This window comes from Mytilus californianus, unplaced genomic scaffold (genome assembly GCF_021869535.1).
Source record: "Mytilus californianus isolate M0D057914Y unplaced genomic scaffold, xbMytCali1.0.p SCAF_7, whole genome shotgun sequence".
Lineage (NCBI taxonomy): Eukaryota > Metazoa > Mollusca > Bivalvia > Mytilida > Mytilidae > Mytilus > Mytilus californianus.
The window spans coordinates 644542-663995 of NW_026262723.1; the positions used below are offsets into that span (position 1 = coordinate 644542).

Here is a 19454-nt window from a genome sequence, read left to right on the forward strand (position 1 = left end):
GTTCAATACCACAATAAGAGGGTTGGGATTGATTTTGGGGGTTATTGTCTTAGTTTTGTAATTAGGGGCCAGAAAGGGGCAAAAACAATTATGTGTCTGGTTTTAAGACAATAACTTGAGTATAAGAGATATTTCTTTGATCAAATTTTAGCACAAGGTTCCACACCACAAAAGGAAAGTTATGATAAATTTTGGGGGTTATTGTCGTAGATGTTTAGGAATTAGGGGCCAAAAAGGGTCTTACAAAAACAATTTTTTGTCAGGTTCACAAACAATTACTTGAGTATAACTGTATGGATCTCTATAAAATGTGAGCACAAGGTTCCATACCACAAAAGAAGGTTGTGATTTATTTTGGAGGTTATTGTCTTAGCTATTTAGGAATCAGGACAATAATTGGTGTATAAGAGTATAGATTTCTATGAAATTTTATCACAAGGTTCCATACTTCAAATTATAAGTTTAGAATGAGTTTTGTCGAGCCTGCGACTTTTGTCACAAAAAAAGTCGCAAAAGCGAGACATAGGGATCCTACATTCCGTCGTCTTCGTCGGTGGGGGCGTCCACAAATATTCACTCTGTGGTTAAAGTTTTTGAAATTTTAATAACTTTCTTAAACTATCCTGGATTTCTAACAAACTTGGACAGAAGCTTGTTTATGATCATAAGATAGTATCCAGAAGTAAATTTTGCAAAAAAAAAAAATTCCTGTTTATCCGTATTTTACTTATAAATAGACTTAGTTTTTCTGCCAGTTAACATTACATTCACTCTGTGGTTAAAGTTTTTAAAATTTTAATAACTTTCTTAAACTATCCTGGATTTCTACCAAACTTGGACAGAAGCTTGTTTATGATCATAAGACAGTATCTAGAAAGAAATTTTGTAAAAATTTATTTCCTGTTTTTTCGTATACTACTGGACTTAGTTTTTCTTCCAGTTAACATTACATATAGTCTGCAGTTAAATTTTTAAAAACATTTATTAGATCCATAAACCATCCTGGATTCTTACCAGACTTGGACAGAAGCTTCTTACAATCAAAAGATAGTATCTAGAGGAAAATTTAAAAAAAAATTTTCCCCATTTTTGTTGAGCCTGCGACTAACAGCAAAAGTAGGCGAGACACTGGGTTCTGCGGAACCCTTACGAATTTTTGAGTGTCATGGCCCATACCGTTTAATAATTAGGGGTCGAAAAGGGGCAGAAGACAATTATTTTTCTGGGTTGCAGGCAATAACTTGAATATAAGTGTATGGATCTCTATTCAATTTTAGCACAAGGTTCCATACCACAATAGGAAGGTTGGGTTTTTTTTCGGGGGTTATTATAGTAGCTTTTTGGAAAATGACGCTATCAGCGGCATGTTTCCGATACCATTGACCAGAACTAACGGAAGTTGATTATGCCTCCGCCTACCGCACTCGGTTTCATATTTACTATTTTACATACTAACTGGAATCTGCTTGTATTACACTACACTCGAACAAAGTCTTTGTTAAAGTGTTGTAGTCGGACGGGAACCAGTTTACATACGTTATTTTATTTACCAAAAAGATATCTTGACCTGTCTATATGTTTTTTGTTATTAAATGGTATTTGGAGCTATCCCTTTGTTATATTTTTCATATTTATTCGAGCTTTCACTTTTATGCACATGTCTTACAATCGTAAACAATCGGTATGTATACATGATAAATAGATCCGTTTTGTTATGGTGTTGGACTTTTTACCCTCCAATGATCATCAATCGCTAGACAAAATAGTTCTCCTTAATAATGTCAGCCTTTCATGCCATTTCAACTTTACAATCATTAAAAAAGTAAAAATCGGAATCATTTTGATATCCATTGGATAGAAACTGGTCTTTATCAAGATTTACGAAGATTTTGATAATCGGAAATTAGTAATATGGTTATACCCACGCGGTGCGTATGAATCTTTGTTCACAAAGTTATAACAGCAGAGTCTGTAACTGTATCATTATTAATTAACTACACTGTTATTGTACTTAAAATGATGAAAACTGCATATGCAATATAAGATGTCAACTCGGCCAATACAGATTTTTTTTCCGTATTGGCCGAGTTCTGATCCGGCCAAAACAGGATTTCGGAACGTCTCTAGTTTTTAGATCGTAAGTCACGATAAACTCAAACTGAAAGTAAACAGTTGTTTGTACGACGCAGTTTTTATTTACTCACCATAAACAAGCTGAAACGTTCAGTATGGCATATATTTTAGGTTAAAGACGGTCCCATTCATTTGAAAAGCATTTTGAAAGTAGACGATGGAAATATTTCAGGTTCAGGGAACGAGTAAATTATCACAAAGTTCATTTCTTGACGACCTCATAATTTCATCATGTCGATTTTTACTGTTCACTTTCGCTTCTCATGTTTTGTAAACGGTCTTTTATTTTTAAACCCGAACCAGGCATATGCATTCTGTAATTGCGCAAATCTTCGTTCTTTGGTCAATTGGCTTATGGAAAGTTGTATCAATTTCAACTCTTACATTATTTTTTTTTTAAATATATTTGCATTACACATGCAATGGCAGTACCTTTCCAATTACTATTTATGTGTTGTGTCTAAATTAAAGTTGTAACACTTTATAGTGACTGGAAAGGGTAGAAAAATTCATCAGATGAGAAAAGGCTGAAGATGCATGGAAACGGCACCAAATCATTAGATATTGCATCTTATAAAAAGAAACTGAGATTTGGATAGTTCCACTTCAAGGTAAAAATGTTTATCTCTTGTGAAATGAAATAAAAAAATATTGTAACACTGTAGTTAATTAATAAAGACACTATTACATGTATTTCTGTATTGGCCTTATTGTTGGTCCTCGGCCAGCAGTATTGGCCTTCGGCTTCGCCTCAGACCAATACACCAAGACATGGACCAATAACAAGGACAATACAGAAATACTTACGCAATAATATTATAGAATGACAGTATGGTTCAATAGCGGGAATCAGCCCCTCAACTACTTTTTACATAAATATTAACTTCTGGCTTCAACTCCTTGTTCGTCTTGTCTGGAGATCTTGTTGTAGTTCCAGTTAGGCAAGCATTTTAGAGACGTATCCCGTCCATCCTCTCTTGACTTGTAATTTCTGGTGATAGATTTTGCCGCTTGACGTTGTATCTTTTCAAGCTTGTTTTTTTTTGTGTTACCGTGTAGGGGTCCCATACTATGGCTCCATATTAAATTGTAAGATCCATTCCTAAAGGTCTAGATCATTGTTCTAATCTGACACAAATTTCAATAACTGGAATGCTACCCGAGTTGAATATATGGTGACCTACTAGAACAGCATTATCACTATTGGAATTGTGTTTAATACCATGATTGTTCAATGTCATTAACTTAAATGGAGACAGACATTTGACCTGAAAGGTGGTGTGGGAGTGCAAAATCAAAAACTAACTGACTATGATATATGGTTAAAGAATGAATATCAATTACATGGGTCAACATGGTCAAGGGCAGAGTTGTTATGAAATAACAATATGGCAGAGAAGTGGTTTCAAGTTTCATATAAAGCGACCTGACTGACATGAAATAAAAAATCAAAGGAGTATCCCTATTTGTCTAATCTTCAAGGTGAAATAAAACTAGTAAAACAATATTATACTATTGTCTAAATCTACAGAAATATAATTTGCTTCAAGTAACAGAAATAACTAGGTCACTAGTAACTTATTTAATGAGTATGTGGGGTATAAGAGCTTGATAACAACAGGCTCTTCATAATCATTTGGTTTGAAAAGGATACTAGTAGTCTATATTCTTGATTTAGAAAAATGTAATTGCAAGACAAAAATCACATTACTTAGAATACTTTAGATCATTCAGGTAGTCTTTATTTATATGTACAAAAGAACAGCCAGTAGTCATTGGATATTGTAGATCATTCAAATAGTCTTGACCTATTTATTAGTACAAAAGAACAGCCAGTAGTCATTGGATATTGTAGATCATTGTGGTAGTCTTGACCTATTTATTTATAGAAAAAAACAGCCAGTAGTCATTGGATACTGTAGATCATTCAGGTAGTCTTGACCTATACATTTGTACTAAAAAAACAGCCAGTTGTCATCTTCACATAACACACACATATACGAATATCAATTATATGCTTATGAGACATGTTGGAATGTTAAACTAATTACGGTATGTGAAAATCAAGACTTGCATAAAAAATATCACAATATTAGAGACAGTGGCGTCATTTTTCCTCAGAGCTTTCAGCTCTTTGATTAGGAATTAGGGACCAGAAAGAGCCTAACAAAAACAATTATTTGTCTGGTTCACAGACAATAACTTGAGTATAACTGTATATATCTGTATAAAATTTAAGCACAAGATTCCATTCCACAAAAGAAAGGATGGGATTTATTTTGGTAGTTATTGTTGTAGCTATTTAGTAAGTAAGGACCAAAAAGGGGTCAAAACAAGCATTTTTCATGTTTCAGGACACTAATTTGTGTATTAGAGTATGGGTTTTATGACATTTTACTACAAGGTTCCATACTTCAAAAGGAATGTTGAGAGTGATTTTAGGGGTCATGGTCCAAAACGTTTAATAATAAGGGGCTGAAAAGGGGCAAAAAAAACAAGGATTTTCTGTTTTCTGGACAATAATTTGAGTATAAGCTTATTTATTGCTATTTAATTGTGCCACAAGTTGTTATATCATATAATATAGTTTGGTATTGATTTTAGGTGTTATAACCTTATTGGTTTAGTTAAAAGGGGCACAAACCAATAGTTTGTATAAATTGCTAATTGCTTAGCAATTTCAATGGTGTTTAATTCAATATAGTCTTGAATTCTTGAATTCAAAGTTTGTCCAAATTTGGGTCCAAAATTAGACTGTTTGATTTCTTCAAAAAATAAATCTTTGGTGTTCTTTAATGTGTGCAATCAAACAGTGTTTTAAATTTTTGATTTTAGGCTTGTTTTTCAAACTGGACCCCATAAAGGTCCAAAGTATCCAAAATAAAACTTAGTTTGATTTTAACAAAAAAATGAAATAATGTGGTTATTTGATATGCTGAATCCAATGTATTTAGAATTTGAATAATGGACCATGATTGGTAAATGTCTAATTTTGAAATTATTTAAGAACTTATACCACATTCATTCTGTCATGTCTGTGTCAGAAACTATGCTTTTATTACATATTTGCTCAGAATCTAAATTCATAGGCGTTATTGGACATTTAACAGAAATTTTAATTCGGGTCATAGTTGAAAATAGATAAAACACCGTATCAATTTTAGAGAACAATTTTTGTGGTATACATCACTGGTTCATGGAAAATAAATTAGTTCACAGACAATAACTTTAGTAAATGTTATTGGATGTGTAAGAAATTTTAGCACTAGGTTCCATACCACAATAGGAGGGTTGGGATATTAAATAGTTAATCAAGCTCTACATTTATAGATTTACTGTAAAAGAAATTTTAAATTGAGTCATAGTTAAGTCTCCCAAACGAAGTTTGGGAAGACTTATTGTTTTTGCTCAGTTCTTATTATTATTATTATTATTCTTCCTCTTCCTCTTCCTCTTCCTCTTCCGCCGCTTTTAAATTTGAACTTGTCCGCACCCGTTCTCCAAAACCGCTTGTCAGATTAACTTAGGGTTTCACAATATGTTAGACTAACATGTCTACTGGTGCAATCAGGGTTTTGTTTGTGCAATGGGGTTTATAAAGGGGTACTTTGAGGGACAAAAAGAAAAGAGGGTTTTACTATAGAACCCTATGGGATTTTATTTTTTTAAATTTTCAAATGATTATAAATTGAAAACCGTTTGTGATAGACACAATCTTTTTAATTGAAAATGTTCTAAATGATAAAACCCATTAAATGAAATACAGGGTTAGTCCCCAGGGGTCATCCCCACCCCCTGCCATTTAAGAAAGTTCTAATACCTTGTAAGTAGTCAAGATCCCCACCCCTAAACCATATATATTCTGGTTTGTCATGCTAAGATGGTTTGAATGATATACAAGATTAGTCCCCAGGGGTCATCCCGACCCCCTGCCATTTGAGAAAGTTCTAATATCTTGTAAATGGTCGAGATCCCCACCCCTAAACCATATATATTCTGGTTTGTCATGCTAAGATGGTTTGAATGATATACAGGGTTAGTTCCTAGGGGTCATCCCGACCCCCTGCCATTTGAGAAAGTTCTAATATCTTGTAAATGGTCGAGATCCCCACCCCTAAACCATATATATTCTGGTTTGTCATGCTAAGATGGTTTGAATGATATACAGGGTTAGTCCCCACGGGTCATCCCGACCCCCTGCCATTTGAGAAAGTTCTAATATCTTGTAAATGGTCGAGATCCCCACCCCTAAACCATATAAATTCTGGTTTGTCATGATAAAGCACATGAAATGAAATACAGGGTTAGTCCCCAGGGGTCACCCCCACCCCATGCCATTTAAGAAAGTTCTAATATCTTGTAAGTGGTCAAGATCCCCACCCCTAAACCATATATATTCTGGTTTGTCATGCTAAGATGGTTTGAATGATATACAGGGTTAGTCCCCAGGGGTCATCCCGACCCCCTGCCATTTGAGAAAGTTCTAATATCTTGTAAATGGTCGAGATCCCCACCCCTAAACTATATATATTCTGGTTTGTCATGATAAAGCAAATCAAATGAAATACAGGGTTAGTCCCCAGGGGTCACCCCCACCCTATGCCATTTAAGAAAGTTCTAATATCTTGTAAGTGGTCGAGATCCCCACCCCTAAACCATATATATTCTGGTTTGTCATGCTAAGATGGTTTGAATGATATACAGGGTTAGTCCTCAGGGGTCATCTTGATCCCCTGCCATTTGAGAAAGTTCTAATATCTTATAAATGGTCGAGATCCCCACCCCTAAACCATATATATTCTGGTTTGTCATGATAAAGCACATGAAATGAATTACAGGGTTAGTCCCCAGGGGTCATCCCCACCCCATGCCATTTAAGAAAGTTCTAATATCTTGTAAGTGGTCAAGATCCCCACCCCTAAACCATATATATTCTGGTTTGTCATGCTAAGATGGTTTGAATGATATACAGGGTTAGTCCCCAGGGGTCATCCCGACCCCCTGCCATTTGAGAAAGTTCTAATATCTTGTAAATGGTCGAGATCCCCACCCCTAAACCATATATATTCTGGTTTGTCATGCCAAGATGATTTGAATGATATACAGGGTTAGTCCCCAGGCATCACTAATGCATATAACTTCACTGGACCAAACCAATTTTCACTGGACTTTGCCCAATGTCAGGCGACCCTGGGAATTACGAATTATGGGAGCTTTGTTTGGGAGACTTCGTAACAGCATCCTGTTACAATCATTTCTTGTTTAAAATAGATTTGCTTTTTTCAGATATATTAATTGTGGTGATAATTGCGCATGCATTGACTTTTAATTGTCTTCTATTTAAAGATTGTTAACATGTTTGAATATTTTCTTATGGTTGAAAATTCCCTTGGAAACTAAAATGAACCTTTGTCCATCTGTTGTAGTGGAAGCGAAGTTTTTAAATACAATTGTGCCATACATTAATAATGTGTTATGTTACATTTGAATAAAAAAAAATTTTATTTTAAGAAAAATAATAAATTTTTATTAAAGGATATATTTCATTACAATACATTGTGTAGATAAAAGTTGTTGACATTGATAGATAAGTTGCAGATATTAGTTTGTGACAAATGAAAGACAAAAATATTGGGAACTATTTTAAAAGTATATATATAAAGTTTGATTACACTTAGTGTTTTTATAAAAAAAAATAGTGTTCACCCTATTATCACCATAACAAAACATGTGGTAATTGTCAATCACACAATTATAATTGGAGTGACAGTTTTATTTGAAAATTTTGTGAGTTTTTCCTAAGTGTAACTGGTGATAAGCTCTGTAGGACGGTATACATTTAGTTTGAAATTTACTGTTCATTATTAGATATTTTGAAAATAATTTCAGATAAGTTTTATAGATATTTTAAAGACATGATATTTTGGAGAAAAAAAATCCTTTTCTTTGGTAAATTGGTTGAAAATTTTGTGGTAGGTTTGTTTGTTGTTCTGAAGAAACTAATTTTCTGAATGCTATATATTTTTTTTTTTTTGATGAAGTGAACTCTGAACGCTAAGCTTATATTGTCTATTAATAAAAGGGGCCTCGGTGGCCGAGTGGTCCAAGTAGTTACTACTGTAATCACTAGCCAGTCAACACTGAGGTTGTGAGTTCGAACCCCGCTCGTGCGGGTGCACTCGACTCCAATCTTAATTGATTAGGATTGTCAGTTTTCCTATCGAAGGTCGGTGGTTTTCTCCGGCACTCCGGCTTCTTCCACCAATAAAAACTGGCCGCCACGAAATAGCCCAAAAGCAGTGCTTAAAAGTGGCGTTAAAACACCAAAAATCAAATCAATCTATTAATAAACATGTATTTAGATTTTTGATTTTGTGCCCAGTTTTCAAGTTGGTCCAAATCGGGGTCCAACATTAAACTGTGTTTGATTTCAACATAAATTGAATATATACAGGGTTCTTTGAAATGCTGAATCTAAACCTGTATTTAAATTTTGGATTTTTTTTTGGTCCCAGTTTTCAAGTTGGTCCAATCAGGGTCCAAAATTTAACTTTGTTTGATTTTCAACAAAAATTGAATTTATGGGGTTCTTTGAAATGCTGAATCTAACCCTGTATTTAGATTTTGGATTTCGGTTCCTTTATCAAATTGGTCCACATTGAGGTCCAAAGGGTCCTAAATTAAACTTTTGTTTGATTTCATTAAACATGAATTCTTGGGGTTCTTTGATATGCTGATTCTTACCATGTTCTTAGATTTTGGAAATTGGACCATAAAAGGTAAATGTCCAATTTCAAATTTTGCAGTTCTTTGACCACAATCATTTTGTGTCACAAACCTATGTTGTGTCTGACTGTCAAATATTCAATCACAATCCAAATTCAGAGCTGTTTTAAGCTTAAATGTTGTGTCCATACTTGCCTCAACTGTTCAGGATTCGACCTCTGCGGTCATATCAAGCTCGGCCTAGTGGAGCATTTTATTGAAGATTGAACTGAAATGTGAGATAAATATACAGATATATGTATCAGATATCAAAATGCAGGTTAATATTATTGCAATTCTCACTCAGTCTCATTATAAAAAAAAAACTCGCAATGATTTCTGAATTGTCAGTATACGATTAAATATGGTGTGGGTTTTTCTCATCATTGAAGGCCTTGCAATGACCTATAATTGCTTATGTCCACTTATTTGAATTCTGATGGATAGTTGTCTCAATGGCAATCGTACCACATCTCCTTAATTTTATAATGACCTCGTTTTCATGGTTCATTAGTCAAAGTTTAATTTTCTTGGTAAGGTTTATTTCGTAGATACTATCAGAAAACTAATGTTAACTATATTTGGTTAATGGAATGATTGTAGGGCGTACATGTCTTCTGTATATATGTTTGCAAATACTTGATTTTTAAGTACGTTTACCAGCAATACAGTTGTCAAAGAAGCCAAACCAATTAATTATTGAATGATTCCAAAAACAATGTACTTAAATTGATAATTATTTTATGCAACTCTTTAGAAATAATGTAAATAATCGGACAAACGGTAATGTTAAGCCTTGTGTACGCCCCATAAACAAGAACACTGAATTATATGTCAAATAAACAAACAAAAAATACAATATTGCAAACAATGAAATAATTGTGTATAAAGCAATTGCCTTGATTAATATTCATCAGGAGTGCTTGAGAAGTCTAAAATTTGTACATCATCTAATGAATGTGTCAGTAGGTATAAAGGACACTCACACCATTATTTAATTTTAGGAACTTCTGGTTTTCTTTTCTAGTTATGTTGTTGAAAGTTCATCAAGTGTATCTTCTAAATATAAAGTTTCTTTAATTTGTTTCCCATTTTTAGCTCACCTGGCCGAAAGACCCTTTTTACCTTCTTCCAACATCACTTTGCGTTCATTTTTCGACCGTCACTCGTCTATGGTCTGTAAACTGTTTTCAAAAATCTTTTGCTCTGAAACTGCTCAATGCATTAAAGGCAAACTTTCATCATAGGTTTTAAGCTTTAATGTTTGTGATTTACGTCCAGGTTTATCAACCAACATGGCTGTTGTGTCTAAAAATTCAACAAAGAGGTCAGAGTACAAATTTGGTTAATATCTTTAAAACTATAGCAATTAGAGAAGAACTAAGTGGGTAAACATGGACAGCGCAACAAGTTTTAGATCATTCTATTTATCCTGAAAATTTTGAAAAAAATTGTTCAACTGTTTTAGTGTTATTGTCTAGTAATGTTAATTTTCTTTTTTGGCATTTTGCATGACAAAATGTATCCCACCCTGAAAATTGTGGAAGGAAAAATGTAACTGCCTGTTTAAAGTTATTGCCCCATTTTTAGCAGTTGTTGGCTGTTATTGTGAAAATTATAGGAACTATGTTGAAAATGTAAATTGCAAAAAAGGATCAGCACAACAAGATTTATCTACCCTAAAATAGAGAAAAATCTGTTACCTTGTTTTGGAGTTAATGCCCCTAAAATTTATCCCAATGTACAACGGTACACTATAGCTTGGAGAAATAAAATGTCCTTTTGAAAAGGCTAGACTAGCGTTCTTTCTTCTCACAGATAATATGTTGAATAGCCGCAAAACTGTGAAGTACATCCAAGCTATTATATAAGAATAAGGACATGAGGTATGATTGCCAATGAGACAACTATCCATCAAATGAAGTGGGTGTAAGCAATTAAAGACAACCGTATGACCTTCAACAATGAGAAAAACTCATACCGTAGAGTCGGCTATAAAAAGAACCCAACATAAAAAAATTCAAACAATTCAATTGAGAAAAACCAACGTCAAATTTATAAACAAAACAATTTACTAAAAACAAATATGACCGACATGAACCAACGACAACTACTGAACTACAGGCTCCTGACTTGGGACAGGCACATAAAGAATGTGGTGGGGTTAAACATGTTTGTGAGTGCTCAACCCTCCCCTAACCAGATTAAACCCAGGGACAGTGGTGAAACAACACAACATAAGAATAAACTATAAAATCATTTGAAAACTTGTCTTCTATTCCTTTCACCATATCTTGGGAGTGTAAAATCTAAATTTAAAATCATGGTTGAAACTAAAACTCAGCTTGATGTTAAAAATAGAATTGGACATTTCATCTTCGTGATAATTTTCAAAATTAAAATTTCAAGGGGAAGCGAAAAAAAATTCTTTTGTTATGCTTTTGCATATTATCAGAAGTAGTAAAAGATAATGTGAAGTCAAATTTTCTTCTCAAGTTTCATTTAAAGATAAGAGTTCCAATAAAGTTTTTTTGTAATTTTAACCCCTTTAATTAGTCCCCTACCGACGAAATCGAAGGAAACTTTAGGTTTGCACTCCGTCCGTCCGTCTGTCTGTCTCTGTCTGTCCGGCAAATCAGTTTTCCACACTTTTTTTCTTCGTGCTTGAAGATATTGATTTGATATTTGGTGTATTGTTTTATCATAACAAGTTACAGATCAATTTCGAAATTTGTTCCGGTCCGACGATTTTGTGCAGAGTTATGGTCCTTGAACTTAGAAAATTCACTCAAATAATCAGTTTTTCACACTTTTTTTTTGTCATGCTTGAAGATATTGATTTGATGATTGGTATATTGTTTTATCATGACAAGTTACAGATCAAGTTCGAATTTTGGTCTGGTCTAATGATTTTGTGCAGAGTTATCATGGTCCTTGGATTTTGAAAATTCACTCAAATAATCAGTTTTCCTCACTTTAATTCTTCATGCTTGAAAATATTGATTTGATAATTGGTATATAGTTTTATCATGACAAGTTACAGATCAAGTTCGAATTTTGTTCCGGTCTGATGATTTTGTGCAGAGTTATGGTCCTTGGCCTTAGAAAATTCACTCAAATAATCAATTTGCCACATTTTTTTTTCGTCATGCTTGAAGATATTGACTTGATATGTGTTATATAGTTTACACCATGACAAGTTATAGATCAAGTTAGCATTTTGTTCCAGTACAATGAATTTTTAACCAGTAGGGGGCTATGTATTGCCAGGCAATACTCACAGAATGCTTGTTTATATAAGGATTCTACTTTTGACCTAATTACAGCCATAAAATCTCAAGATAATATGTAGTTTTCATATGTGAAATTATAAATTCTGTACAGTAATTTATAACAGACTTTTTGCCAATGATTAATCTTTATGTCTTATCCAGGACGAGTATAACTTATGTTATATCTATACTACTAAAATAATGAGGTCCAACAAGTTAGCCAGTGTGACATAAAAACGACGAATCAAAGAATTCAACTTTATGGTTATAACTAATATAGGACAATAGTGTTGATCAAACATTACACCATTCCAGGCCCTTTTGTTTTCCACATAATTAATTTTACCCATAATTAACAAGTTCCAAGTCGAAGTCGATACCGATATCAATAGTATCTGGTACCTAATCTGTATGTTCCGCCTCTGTCAGGTGCACCACCAAAAGGTGTATTTGGGATTTACTATATACACGGGTCATAATCACACCTGAACTTCGTCATTGTACAGGGATTCAGACTATACTAAATTAAATCATTGACCAAATAAATATATCTACAAGTAGTTTCCAGTTGTAATAAGAAAGCCAGGACGGATTTAAACAGAATAATTTTGAAAGCTGAGAAAACTGTACACCTTATAATCAGCATGACTTTATCAAATGACAATACAAATACTAAAAATCCAGGCTGAAAATAAGGCGTAGGTATTGTAATTCAGTCAGAGACCTGTGATGCCACGGATGTGTTCTAGTTATATGTTAAAAAAAAAATACATACTTAAGTTAGATAACTATTTAAAGGGTTTTAATTATCTAACAGCAATTAAACACTTCATGTCATGTAATCATTTTCCTAATGAGAATGGGTCAAATATTGAGGAAGGGTTTTCATCTGGGAAAATATATACTATGGGGTTTTTTTTCCCCTGTACGTGACCTGTTGCGGGGGGACATAGAAATACCAGGCCACAGTAAATCCATCCAGTCTTGTAAGCGCTTTCACATGTACAATTCTTACTAGATTTTTGTTAAAATTATATCAAAGGTTTATATCAGCGATGTCTCCCGTGTGTTTGAAAATCAATGCAGATCATTTAAGAAAGATTTATGCAAATGCATTGTAAGCACTCTAATGTGTCCAATTCTTGCAAGATCTTTATCAAACTTGTTGGAAGGTTTATATAAGCAATGTTTCAAACGAGTTTGAAATCAGTACCGATCAACAATTTTTAAAAGAGAAATGCCCCTTGGAAATAATAATTGTATGGAAAAATGCATTGTAACTGCTGTCATGTGTACAATTCTTGCAAGGTTTTATCAAACTGATTTCGAAGATTATATCAGCAGTATTTCGTACAAATTTGAAAATTAGTGCTGATCAACTATTTTAAAAGAGTTGTGCCCCTTTGAAATATTAATTATATGGAAAATTGCATTGTAATTGCTTTCAAGCCTACATTTCTTTTAAGATTTTTTATAAAAAGTTTTAAAGAACCCCCTTAAAAAATTGTTTTAACTATTGCCCTCGGTTAGATAAAAAAGTGCAATGCAGGAGTATAAATGGAACGTTGTACTTTACTATAGATCTAATAGGATTATACATGTTTTTAGGTCTCTACAACACTGTCAAGCAAATTGTGATTTTTTATTACCACATGTTTTGTGAGGTATTCAGACTCAAAGGATTGTTTCTTGAAAAGGATGTCATATAAGATTTTATAATAGTATCAGGTTTTCCTATTTTGGATAAGCAAGTTGCCGTACTGTAAATTTATCAAGTTGAACATCGAAGTCTTCATCACAATATGAAGCCACACTGTTCTTTTACATGCTAAAATTCATCTGATAAAAAATGTAAAAAAGAGATGAATATCTGTTCTGGACAGCGATGGAACCAATTGACTTTGAAATTTTCAGTTACCAAGTGCACAGCTGTTTGTATAACACAAAATCTAGTCTTTGTATGGTACTTGTTGGCATACAAAATTACAGACGGAAAATATTTTGTAAAGTCATTTTATAAGCATTAAACCAATAGAAATGCTTTAAATGAAAGAGCATTCTATCATGTTAAATTTGTTTATCTTCTCTCTCCGCTTCCTTGAAACCAAGTTTGATACACATTGGTAATGAATATAGGGAAGTTAAAACAGACCTGGAACAGCTATTTGAAATCTACAAATATCATTTTAATATTGTGAAGACTATTTAAGCATGTAGAGAGGCCTTACTGTGGATTCATTTTTATTCGTGGTATACCAATTTTCGTGGGTTTCGTGGGTCACAGCAAACCACGAATTTAAAAATTCAACGAAGAATAATCCTGAGAAATGTGTATGGAGTCGGATGTTTATTTTCGGTTATGTTATGCAGTTCTAGTATAGTGTTGACTAGTGATAAACATTGTAACATAACACGAGTTTTTATTGAAAGAAGATACAAGTATTTTGGTTAAATCAATAATAAGTATATCGAATATCAGTGATAAAAAATTGATTAAAACTTTTCATGGCCATGGAAAATAACTGCAAGTTATTAATTATCGTGTCATAGTTTGGTTTACTGGTGATTAAAAAATTAATAGGATTAAGTACGGGGATATTGCCCGTAGGTAATATTGTTTATGACATGAACATTTATTTTCACACCTTTTACTTATATGACTGTTTATTATATCTGATTAGGGAAATGAGCTTTCAATCATAGAGTTTTGACTGCCTTATAAAATTCCGACAAGAATTTATAAATTGTAAAACAAACAAATAATTATTTGTCTCTGTCCATTATTGTAATAGAAGTTTTCAATGAACACTTTAACCTAGAATGACCAAGCGAGGATTTTGACAATTCAAAACTTTTTCAATGAATCCTTCTTTTTTCTTTGTTTTATTATTGATCAAACCAAGGAGGTTATATGATCTCCTAAATCAAAAAGAAATCCACGAATTACGTATCTGAATTATTTTTTTTTGTAATCAGCAATCCACGAATTTACGTATACCACGAAACGTCTTTTTTTCTCTATCCACGAAAATTGATACCCACGAAAATAAATGAATCCACAGTATATGAATCAAGGATGTAAATTATTCCCCTTGAATTAACTTTATTGCTGTTTTTAAACAGAAGCAAACTATCATCAAAAGACATTTTTAGCTCACCGGGGCCCAAAGGGCCCCATGTGAGCTTATGCCATCACTTGGCGTCCGTCGTCGTCTGTCGTCGTAAACTATTTCAAACATCTTCTCCTCTGAAACTACTGGACCAAATACCTTCAAACTTTAACTAAATGTTCCCTAGGGTATCTAGTTTATAAATTGTATCCAAAGTTTTGATCCATCGACAAACATGGCCACCATGGCTAAAAATAGAACATAGGGGTCAAATGCAGTTTTTGGCTTATATCTTAAAAACTAAAGCTTTAAGAGCAAATCTGACACGGGGTAAAATTGTTCAATTGGTCAAGGTCTATCAGCCCTGAAATTTTCAGGCGAATCGAACAACCCATTGTTGGGTTGCTGCCACTAAATTGGTAGTTTCAAGGAAATTTTGCAGTTTTTTGTTATCTTGAATATTATTATAGATAGATATAAACTGTAAACAACAATAATGTTCAGCAAAGTAAGATCTACAAAAAAGTTAATGAGACCATAATTGTGAATTGACCCCTTAAGGAGTTATTGCCCTTTAATGACAATTTTACACAATTTGTTCATCAAGTTTGCTAACATTTAAAAATCTTCTTCACTGAAACTACTGGGCCAATTACCTTCAAACTTTAACTAAATGTTCCTTAGGGTATCTTGTTTATAATATGTATCCGAAGTTTTGATCCATTGACAAACATGGCCGCCATGGCTAAAAATAGAACATAAGGGTCAAATGCAGTTTTTGGCTTATATCTCAAAAACTAAAGCTTTTAGAGCAAATCTGACAATGGGTTAAATTGTTCAATTGGTCAAGATCTATCGGCCCTGAAATTATCAGACGAATCGAACAACCCATTGTTGGGTTTCTGCCACCTAATTGGTAGTTTTAACAAAATTTTGCAGTTTTTTGTTATTATCTTGAATATAATTATAGATAGATATAAACAGTAAGCTGCAATAATGTTCAGCAAAGTAAGATCTACAAAAAAGTTAATCTGACCAAAATTGTCAATTGACCCCTTAAGGAGTTATTGCCCTTTAAAGACAATTTTACAAAATTTGTTCATCAAGTTTGCTAACATTTAAAAATCTTCTCCTCTGAAATACAGGTGAGCGATTCAGGCTCTTGAGAGCCTCTTGTTTTTATTGTGAAAAAGGAACAGCGTAATTATCAAATTGCCATATTTTTTCCAGGTAACGATTCAAGCTCTTATATACAATGATGTATGTATAATAGCCTCTTCTTTGTTGAGATGAACACTAAAGATATTTCACATGCATTTTATTGCTGTAAAGAATTAACAAAAATAACTGTTTGTTGAAAAATGTCTATTATTAAATGATGAGCCAGTATAAGGCCAACTAAAATTAATTAGTAGATTTTCATCCAGCTTTTTGAAAAAGGGGCAGGTAGGAAGATTTAATTTTTTTTATTTTTATTTCATCTGCAACACTTTCGTAATGTGTTCTTCATATGCAAGGGAATTAATAAGCTTATATCATGTATAGTTAAAGAATTCTACACACTTTTTTCAAATTCTAGAATAAGAAAATATTCTGATTGGGAATCACTGTTCTAATTGCTTTAGATACTGAAAAAAAATTGAGGAGAAATGCTCTCTTTAAGACTACCTACATCAAATTTATTTTGCTTTCTAAGCTAGCCTATGGTTTATTGTGCCCTTAAAATGAAGCATGAATGCATTGGAATGAAACACAAGTATTATAAGTAGAGTAAAATGAAAACTCAGACTGAGTTGAAAATACTAGGGTCGATGCTTTAAAGATTTTTATGCAAGGTGCAAATATAATTTCATTAACTACATGTAGTTATAAACATACAATGTAAAAACATGAACTTAACAAAAAGAAGAAGTTGTTTAATGACTCTACTGAGGGGCTGGGGTCAGATAGTAATGGATGTTTGTCAACAAATAGGGACATTTTTGAGTAAATCTTGCTATATATCATGATATATATGTAGGCCGACTTTTTGTACTCCCCTTACCAAACGGTGCTAACATGTTGCACATAGGATGCTCACGTTGAAACTAACATGATTGCACATGAGGTTTTTAACATGCAAATTAGGTGAGCATTTTGTGAGCAAAAAAATTGCACATATGAAACTAACCTAATTTGCATGTTAAAAACCTCACTTGCAAATGCTCATATGAGCTTTTGTTTCACATGTACATTTTATCAGATTGCTCACATGTTGCACACGTGAATATTAGTTGACCCATTTGATTTTGTTATCTAATTATTTCCAGATGATGATGATTAAATTGTATCTAAAGATCAAAACGAAATGGCTGCTTCAAAATAGGATAATTTTTCAAATTTAAATGAAAATCTTTAATAATTGAAAATAAAATAAATGACACATCATGTTAAGTGTTATTCTTTATTACTGTCAGTTATGATTTTCATATTATTTTGTCTTTTTTGTCGAGCCTTCGACTTTAGTCGTAAAAGTGAGACATAGCGATCCTACATTCCGTCGGCGTCGTCGTTGTCGTCGTCGGCGGCGTCCACAAATATTCACTCTGTGGTTAAAGTTTTTGAAATTTTAATAACTTTTTTATACTATCCTGGATTTCTACCAAACTTGGACAGAAGCTTGTTTATGATCATAAGATAGTATCCAGAAGTAAATTTTGTAAAAATAAAATTCCATTTTTTCCGTATTTTACTTATAAATGGACTTAGTTTTTCTGCCGGGAAATATTACATTCACTCTGTGGTTAAAGTTTTTAAAATTTTAATAACTTTCTTAAACTATCCTGGGTTTGTACCAAACTTGGACAGAAGCTTGTTTATGATCATAAGATAGTATCTAGAAGTAAATTTTGTAAAAAAATAAATCCATTTTTTCCTTATTTTACTTTTAAATGGACTTAGATTTTCTGCTGGGAAACAACACATTCACTCTGTGGTTAAAGTTTTTAAAATTTTAATAACTTTCTTATACTATTTTGGATTTGTACCAAACTTGGACAGAAGCTTGTTTATGATCAAAAGCTAGTATCTAGAAGGAAATTTTGTAAAAAAATTAATCCATTTTTTTCGTATTTTACTTTTAAATGGACTTAGATTTTCTGCCAGGAAACAACATATTCACTCTGTGGTTAAAAGTTTTTTAAATTTTAAAAACTTTCTTATACTATTTTGGATTTGTACCAAACTTGGACAGAAGCTTGTTTATGATCAAATGCTAGTATCTAGAAGGAAATTTTGTTTTTTGCAGTTAACGTTACATTCAGTCTACAGTTAAAGTTTTTAAACATTTATTAGATTCATAAACTATCCTGGATTTTTACCAAACTTGGGCATAAGCTTCCTACAATCAAAAGATAGTATCAAGAGGAATATTTTTATTGATTTACTTCCTCATTTTTGTTGAGCCTGCGATTAACAGAAAAAGTAGGCGAGACACTGGGTTCCGCGGAACCCTTACGAATTTTTGTTATTTAAACAATAATGACTAAAAACATTACACATTATAAAACTAGTGCAGGGATTTGCAAGTTTAGTACATAATGAATGTCTTTGATTAAGCACTGTATTTCAGAAAGTTTAAAACAGGAATTATCTATATACATGTAGTACTTATTTGAAGCAACATGCATACTCCCTTAAAGGACTTAAAATTGTAATATATTTCAGAATCTGAAGCAAAAATGAACATGATGAAATAGAAATGATAACTTACAAATAATTATAACCACAACCACACTGGTTTTATCAGATTCCAACAATGCCATTAAGTTCAAATAGCACAAAATATGGCTTAAAATTTTTCATCTCCATCTCCCTCCAAATTGATGCTTTGAATTTGAATTTACAGGAAGTACATGACTGGGCATGTCATTTTGAAAAAGCTCATATGAGCAATGACCTACGTTAGTTTTAAATGGTTAGAAGAATCGACAAACTTTTCAAAGTACAAAACTAACATAAAACTAACATAGATGATAAAAGCTCACCTGATGATTAAATAACATATGTTAGATTTTTTTTATATAAACTACCAAACTGCACATGTGAGCAATTTGATTTGCATACAATTCTTACTTGCATCTCATGTGCTTCACATGTGAAACTTATGTGCTTTTGTTAGCAATTTCTGTACGGG

The 19454-nt window shown here is 32.8% G+C and overlaps 1 protein-coding gene across 4 annotated transcripts in view; it reads left to right on the forward strand.

Annotated features, from left to right (window-relative positions):
* LOC127709397 (uncharacterized) overlaps positions 1-19454 on the forward strand; it is a 449543-nt gene that overhangs the window by 402784 nt on the left and 27305 nt on the right. The gene's annotated exons all lie outside the window — the stretch shown is intronic.